Consider the following 8,079-nt stretch of genomic DNA (forward strand, 5'->3'; position numbering starts at 1 on the left):
GGTGTCTCACAGTGTGTGTGTCCGTGTGTGTGTGTCCCACTGTGGTCTCTAAGGAGTGGCAGGAGTTGGGAGTGCCTGTGCAGTGTGTCCTGGTTACTTTTGTCTGGAATTAGCAACATGCTGGCAGGGGCGACACATAGGGGGTGCACGTGGGTGAACGTACACCCCCTGTGCATGGTGGTGCACCCCCTGCAAAAAGGCACTGTTGGTGGTGCCTGTGGGCGGTTGCTGCTTGCCACCCTATTGCAGGCACTGCCAGCAGTGTCTGCGGACAGTCCGTGATCATCCCTGGCCACTGCTGCTGGCAGTGCCTGCGGGTGGTTGCTGCCCCCTGGCTACGGCCTGCCCCCACCCTGTGCCGGTGGTGTCTGTGGGAGCTCCCACCGCTGTGCTCCCACTGCTGCCAGCGCAGCCATGCCCCCCCAGCCACTGCAGGCATGTGCCATTCATGCATGCTGGGTTGGTCTTCAGAAGGAGACATGGTAATAAGGAATGGGGCAATGGGAGTTGTAGATCATGTCTGCATCACCTGGGGGTGCTGATAGGACCAAGCTCATCTTGCCCATGGCTGCACCAGTGGCTCTGTGTAAAGCAAATGGTAGATTGGCAGGGGCAGCTCTGCTTTAGTTGTTCCCAGGCCATGTGTGGAGGGGATTGAGCCCAAGGCAGTGCCTGAGGAAGGACCTGCCTGTAGCATTGTTTCTCTGGAGTCTGCTTCTCTTGAGAACAAAGAGTGTTTCATGGCATTCCCCCAGCAGAGCCAGAGATACTGAGCAAGCACTCTCTTTCTCACTGCTGTTTCTTTCCAGGCCTCACACATCCCCTGGCATCTAAGCACCTTGTGCCTCCAGCAGGCTTCATGCCAGGAGCTGGCAGAGGAAAGGAGGCTGTGAGATAAAAAACCCCCTCTTGGCTGCTGCCACTGTCTGAGGGTCTCGCAGCAACTTCCAACCTGAATTAGAGCTTTCTGGAGAGGAGAGGTGGTAGGGGTAGGGGGTGCTGAAGTGTCATCTGCCAACTTGTGGGGAACAGTGAGGAGCCTGGCTGCCGATAGGCAGGGAGAGAAGGTGAAGTAGAATGGTTTCCATGAGGAATCAGAGCTGGGCAACTGAGCCAGCTCCAGCTGGGGCTGAGGCATGACCATGAAGGTGGCAGGATGCAGTACCCTGACCAAGTAAGTGCCTTACAAATGGCTTTATGCAGTGGAGGGTGCACCCTTGTCTGCTTGTGGACAGGACTCCCTACGAGAGCCTCATAGTTAGCTTCCCACTGGCCAGCTTCCAGTGGGAGGATCTCAGCTACACGCTGACTTTATGGAAATGGGAGACTCCTCCCTAGCTTGCTCCTGAGGCCATACAGCTAAGGGCAAGCAAAACTCGGGGCCATCTGAACCCCAAGTCTCCAGGCTTGAACCTGCATGTAGGATGCCTGCCTAAGGATTTGGAAGTGTCTGAAGCCCCAGGCTGAGGTGGAGGATACTTTCCAGTGGCAGGGCCACATATGGTTCTTGGATGATTCAAATGGATTTGGACTGGATCTGGTTCATTTGACCTGGGACACAACATTTTTTCCTTAAAAATAATAATAAAAAAATCTCTTGAAGACTGGGCACCTTTGCCTCTGAGGCAGGATTGGGAGATTCAGCTGGGGCTACAAAGCCCAGTGAGCCATGTGTTGCCTCTGGAGGAGAAGTGGCCCCTTGCCAAGAGGTGGGCCACATGGAGCTGGTCTACGCCGTGGCATAGAAAGAGAGAGAAAAGTGACAGAGGAGATGACCAAGCAAAATGCACCTGGATACAAATGCTGTATGGACTTGCTAAGGTTAGGGGGCAAATCCTGTCACACAATCCCATGCAGCTGAGAAAATGATATAAAAGCCTTGACCTCAAAGATGGAGCCCAGGTCAGTTGAGCCCTTCGGCTTCCCTTGTCTGACTTATTTCCACTTCCAGCAGCCACAGTCTCATGACTCTTCTTCTGGGCTCAAGGATGAGTCCTTTTCCTGCAGCTGAACAAGTGAGGGGGTTATATGTGGGGGAACTGAGGAGGGGAGGGCCAGAGAGAAATATAAAGGCTTAAAACTTATTCCTTTGGCACTGCCATGGGAGGGGGTAAGGAATCCACCTAGTCTCTCCTCATGTTTGCAGACTCCCAAGGAAAGGGAGGAGTATATTGTCTGGGATGTCCCTCAGGCAATGACTACCATGCCGGGTCTGTGTAGTTTTATATGAAAGGTTCAGGTTCAAAGTTCAGGAGTTTACATGCAGAGAAATATTCCAATGATGGATCTGGGGTTGGTGGATTTTAATATGAAGGCTTCTAATCTCTCCAGATAAATTCAGGCAGGAGATTTGGGTCTTTCTGGTCACGATTTTGGCAGAATGCTTTGCCAATTGGGCCCAGTCAAAGGGTTCAGCATCTTGTTCTAGTGGGAGGGTCAAAGGGCAGAGATGTGGGTTGAACATTTGAGGAAGGACTTCAGGGTGCGAGGTGAATTTTCACAGATGTTTCTGGGGTTGGCTTCAGGTTTCAGCCTTTGTGTGGGTGGCCTCAGCAGAGAACCGAAGGATTGCGTGGGTCACAGACACAGAACTCCATGTGGCCCCAGACGATGGAGGGGACACATGAACCAGGAGTAGATGTGGAGGAAGTTTGCAGTGACGCGGTATGTCCCTCCCACACCAGTCACCTGTGCTGGAGGATAGTGTGGCCCTGTACTCTAAGTTGGATGCATGGACCAGGGTGGTGTAGGACCTCATGTGAGTAGCACGAGGTGGGATCCAGGCATTTGGGGCCCAATCTGGGTGGTGTGAGGCTGGATCCAGGCACATGGGGCCTAATTTGGGTGGCAAAAGGCAGGATCCAGGCATGTGGGGACCAATCCAAGCCACATATAGCAGCCCGGAGTGCTGTGGTTCTCCCTCTGAAGACTGCTGGTGTGGATCTGATGGGTAAGAACAAATGGCAGCTGGCCTTCCCCACTGAGCCCATGAGCAGAGCTCTCTGACCCTGCCCATCCCTGCTCCTGCTGCTTTGTTTGCCCAGGTGTGCTCTCCACTCTTTACCCTGCTCTCTGAGCCAGCAGCCAAATACGGCTCTCAGTTACAGCTCATGAAAGCAGAGGAGCACTGCTCAACTCAGCGGTTTCCATCCATGTCTTTGAAATCATGGCTTGGCCAGCAGCTAACAGGACTGAGCATGGCTCACCTGGTGGCATCATTTATTTCTTACTACAAGTGCATTTTGTTATTTCTTTCCTTATGAAAATTGCTGGATTAACAGTCCCGGGAGGGTGATGGGCCTTGAATATCACTGCTAAAACAATATTACCCACACATGCGCACAGGGGCAGATTCAGAGTGGGTGCAGTGGTGTGGCTGGGGTTTAGGTTGTAGCCGTGTTGGTCTAAGGATATAGGCAGACAAGGTTCCTTGGGTGAATTTGATATCTTTTATTAGACCAACCCAAATGGTTGGAGAATAGTTATTAAGCAAGCTTTCGGGTTCAAAAACCCTTCATCAGGCTAAGGAAGCTGCAGCAGTTGGTGTGTGCTCTTCCTGGATGGATTTTTTAGATTGGACCACACCACAAAAGCCTCCAGGGACTTTTTAAAGCCCTTAAAGGAAATGAAAACCCCCCTTCCCTCCTCACCCCCTCCCTCCTGCTGTTGCTTTCCCCACTGTGCCAAGGGTGGGGGATGCATGGGGAAAGCAGCAATGGGGATGGGCAGGTGGATCTATTTTCTCACACCTGCTCCTGGGGGATGGACAGAATGGGGGGAACTACTCCCTCACCTTGCTGTTGCTGCTGTCCCCATTCCTAGATAAGCTCAGCCCTGGCATAGCTTGGCTGGGGCCAGCAGGGACAGCTCTGGTGTTTTCCCTGCCTCCAGATGAGTGGGGAAAACAACAGTGGCATGCAGGGGAGGGGAATGGAAGAAGATGAGAGATTTTTACCCGTTTTAGGGACCTAAAAAAAGTCCCTACAGGCTCCTGAGGGCAGTCTGCCCTCATCCATGGGGGCAGAGGAGGCTGGGAGCTAAGGGTGCAGCCACCCCTGAAGTGCAGGTTGCTGTTCCCGCACCTCCTTTGAGAATTCCTGGATCTGCCCCAGCACATATACATATTTATTTGCATGTAACACACCCTGAAATAAAACACACACTTTGTTTTGTGAAAGCTTTTCCCCTTTAACCAACCTGTTCAGAATCACTTTCTTCAATTAAGATGTGTACCCCTATTTACAACTGCTGTTTTTGGGGAAAAAGGTGAGTGTAGTATGTAAATAAATATGGTAATTAATTCAGGATCGTGTTGCGTTGCGTTGTGTTATACACTCACACACACAATCTTTATTGCACTGGTATAAATAGGTGTCAATAATGTGAGCAGAATAATCACAAATTCTTAAACATACGTTTTAATTTTAAAGAACTTCTAAGTCAGGAAAACAAGAGAGTCAAATACTGGTTATACTTACCCCTAGGCGTGAGACAAGGCGCTGTGAGTCTAATCCCAACTCTGCCACAGACTCATTTTCTGACCTAGGGTGAGTCACTTTCCTTTGCTTGGAGTTTCTCCATGTTGCAGAGGCATATAGATAATAATACTGCCCTACCCTAAAAGGGGGTGTTGATGAACACAATGTGCCTTGTCAAGTGTTTTGAGATCCTTGGGGAAAGGGGCCAGTGCAGGGGCAGGTTATTGCAATTGTAAATGTCTGTGGGTGCTGTGAGAAGTAGAGGAAATCAGTGTAGGGCAAGGTGAATGCTGGGGGGACACAAGCCATGTCATTGGCACTGTGCCCTGGGGGAAGTTCTCCCCTATACCTCTGCGGTGACTGGGGTGATGGAGTCCAATCAATAACCATGGTGTCTGGGAGCATTTCCTGGTCCAGTATCTAGAACATTTTTGTTTTTTTTCACTTATGAAATTCCTTAAGATTAAAAAGTTCAAAAACAACCAGACACCCCTAAAAATCACTGGGAAAAGAGCATTCACTCAGCCTGGGCCCAGAATTTTTGAGGAAAAGTAGAATTAAAAGCAAAATTTCAGATTTTTCCAGGAGTCTCAGGAAATCCTGGGTCAGGAGACATCTTATTTAAATATTAATTTTTCTTGCCTTTCACGTAGCAAGCCTGTCAGTTAGGGAATAGATTAGATACCCTTTCTTGTCCCTTTGTAGACTTTAGGTAGTTTTTAACTAATTTTAATTTACTGAAGCTGCATTTGGCACTAGCAATAGTTATAGGCAATATAAAAAAAAATCTTCAAGGAAATTTCACTATTAGGGTATCGGGTAGGCCTGCGTGAAGCGGCTGGTATTCGCTTTGGATTTGGCCAATTCGGGGGACAGTGATTTGATTCAGTGATTTGAACCACTGTCCTGAATCGATCTGGCTGAATCTGATTTGGAGATTCGGCTGCTGCTGAATCTCCGAATCTTTGAATCACCCAGGCTCATCTCCCCAGTCCAGCAACGGCTGCCCCAGCTCCCGGCTCTTTGGAAAAAAAAGCCCCAGCTCACTGGGTGCTGCTGGCTGGGGGACGATCCCTGTTGCCCTCTACTGCCCCATGCTGTGTCGGGGGCTCTGCATGAGCCCCCAGACACCCCCACCGGCCCCAGCTCTAGCCCTTTAAGAGAAAAAAACAAATGAAAAAACCCTGGACTCACTGTTCCTGCCTGGCAGGGGGTGAGTCTCACTGCCCCCCACCACATGGGGGCCTCTGCATGAGCACCCCGAAGCCCTGAGGCCACTGCAGGAGCGGAGAGTCCCGGGGTTGTCTCGGTTTTCTTTTTTTCTTAAAGGGCGGGTAGCTGGAGTAGGCGGGGCACCTGTGGGGGGCTGGAACAGGGGGGTAGGGGGAGAGGTTGTCGGGACTGGGGGAGGTACTTACCAGCTCTGAGTCAGCTGCAGCTCCCTGCTGCAGCCACTGGGGACTGCCCAAATCATCAAAGCTCTCCATATCAATTCGGACCTTTTAATTGGTCCCCTGATTCAATTCGGATTCAGAGATTCGGCCACCGAATCGGACTGAATGTCCTCCAAATTGAATTACCTCCCAAAGCGTCGCACAGCCCTAGTATTGGGCTACACTGGGCTCTCCCAGAGACCTCAGCCTGCCTGCTTTAAGATGAGAAAAATCTGTTTGCCCTGCCTGCCAGTCACTGGAAGAGCCAAGGATCTGGAGAGCGACTCCTTGGAACTATTTTGTTCATCAGCTCATTCTTGGCACCGCAGAATGGCTGAGCTCAGGGGCAGCCCAGTGAGCTAAGCAGGGTCCAAATCCCAAGCAGCTGTTTTTTTCTCCCTTGCTATTTGCAAACTGTAGTTATCAGTGAAGTGAAAATTTTAACAACCTGGGGAAACAGACCTCAGGAACCAGGGGCATTTATTGATGTGCTCTGGGAGGTGGGCAGGTGCTTTTAATTAGCACCCACCGGTCGGGGGTGCTAATTAAAAGTGTCCAGAGTGTCAACATGTATCAATATCGCTGCCCTGAAAAATGGCAGCAGGATGGTTTGAACTAAAACTCATTGAACCAGCTTTAGTTTGAAGCACCCTGCTGCCATTTTTCAGTGCAGGGATGCTGATACATGTACCGCTGGTGTCTGCTGGGGTTCCAATATATGTGCAGGTAGGCTGCTCCGATATGCTGCAATTACAGCATGTCGGCAGATTTGATTAATTGAGTCTGCTGGAGTGTGGGAGTTATTGCACTCCAGCATCATATGAATCAGCATCCCTGGGCTGAAAAATGGTGGCAAGGTGCTTTAAATTAAAGCTGGTTCAATGAGCTTTAGTTCAAAGTGCCCCACTACCATTTTTCATTGTGTGGATGCTGATACATGTGATGCTCCAAGAGTTTTTCATTAGCATGGCTCTGAGCTGTGCTAATTAAGGTGTCCCCCCGCCCCCGACCTCCTGGAGCACGTTTGTAAGGTCCCCTGGAGTGTTCCAGCAGACTCGATTAATTGAGTCCAGCAGATTAACTTTCCACAGACCCGATTAATTGAGTCTGCTTTGACGTGCTGTAATTACAGCACGTCACAGCAGCCTCCCTGCACATGTATAGGACCCCCAGGTGTCTGCTTCATGTGGCCAGACATTGTTGATGTCAGTCTGTTCTGCCCACAATTTTTGCTTTTGCACAGAAAGAACTGGATGGTGGCCCCGAATGCCAGGCAGAAGGGCTCCTGGCTGCAGGAGATGATTCACACTGACAGTCCTCAGATTAGAGGGCCCATGTCTCTCTCCCAAAGATCTCCTGTGGAGAAGCCACCTGTGGGGCTGGGGCCTCTCCGTGGAGTGACCACATTCCCCATTTGGTGGGGACAGCCTGTTCTCAAAGCTTGTCCCTCCAGAGGAGCAGGGGAGGTTCCTGGGGGAAACTGAAGATGTATCTGGCATTAGTGTCTCAACCTGGCCACCAGCATGCTGCACCCTCCGGCTCTGGTGTCAGTTACTGTTACCAGCAGAAGCCTCCATAAGCATAGGCGCTGACTTTTACTTTTGCTGGGGGCAGCCTAAGATGATGGACACATGGAAAGTTTTACACATTTCAGGTGACAGCCCTCTTCCCTAGGGAGGCCTGGGCCCAAGTACTTGGCACCTCTGTCCAGAAGTATGTGATCTTCTGGCCTGCCGCCCTACTTAGGACAGCATGGGCATGAGCAAAAGGGTCGGAGTATGTGGCGTGAAAAGTGTGATTGGAGTCTGAAGTAAAGATGAGCGACTGGATCGAGCGACAGGGGAATGCATCAAGAGAGAGTGAAGTGATTGGAAAACCTGTGATTGACATTAATGGACAAGACCTTTACCCAGAACTATTGGTGAGAGAAAGTGGTATGATATGAGTGAATAAAAACCTGCAGTTTAGTGCTCTATTGCAGGGGTGTCCAACCTTTTTGAACGTGGGGCTGGATCATGAACTTTTTATCGCCCAGTGGGCCGGCGAGCCATATTCAAAGACCTCACAGGAAGCGGTATCACATCACCCCCCCAAAACGAAAGTACAGTGTTTACTTTCGTTTCCCGTCATAGCACCTCAGGCCTCAGAAAATGGCTTGGCAGGCCGCA

This window comes from Alligator sinensis, unplaced genomic scaffold, assembly GCF_000455745.1.
Source record: "Alligator sinensis unplaced genomic scaffold, ASM45574v1 scaffold1129_1, whole genome shotgun sequence".
Lineage (NCBI taxonomy): Eukaryota > Metazoa > Chordata > Crocodylia > Alligatoridae > Alligator > Alligator sinensis.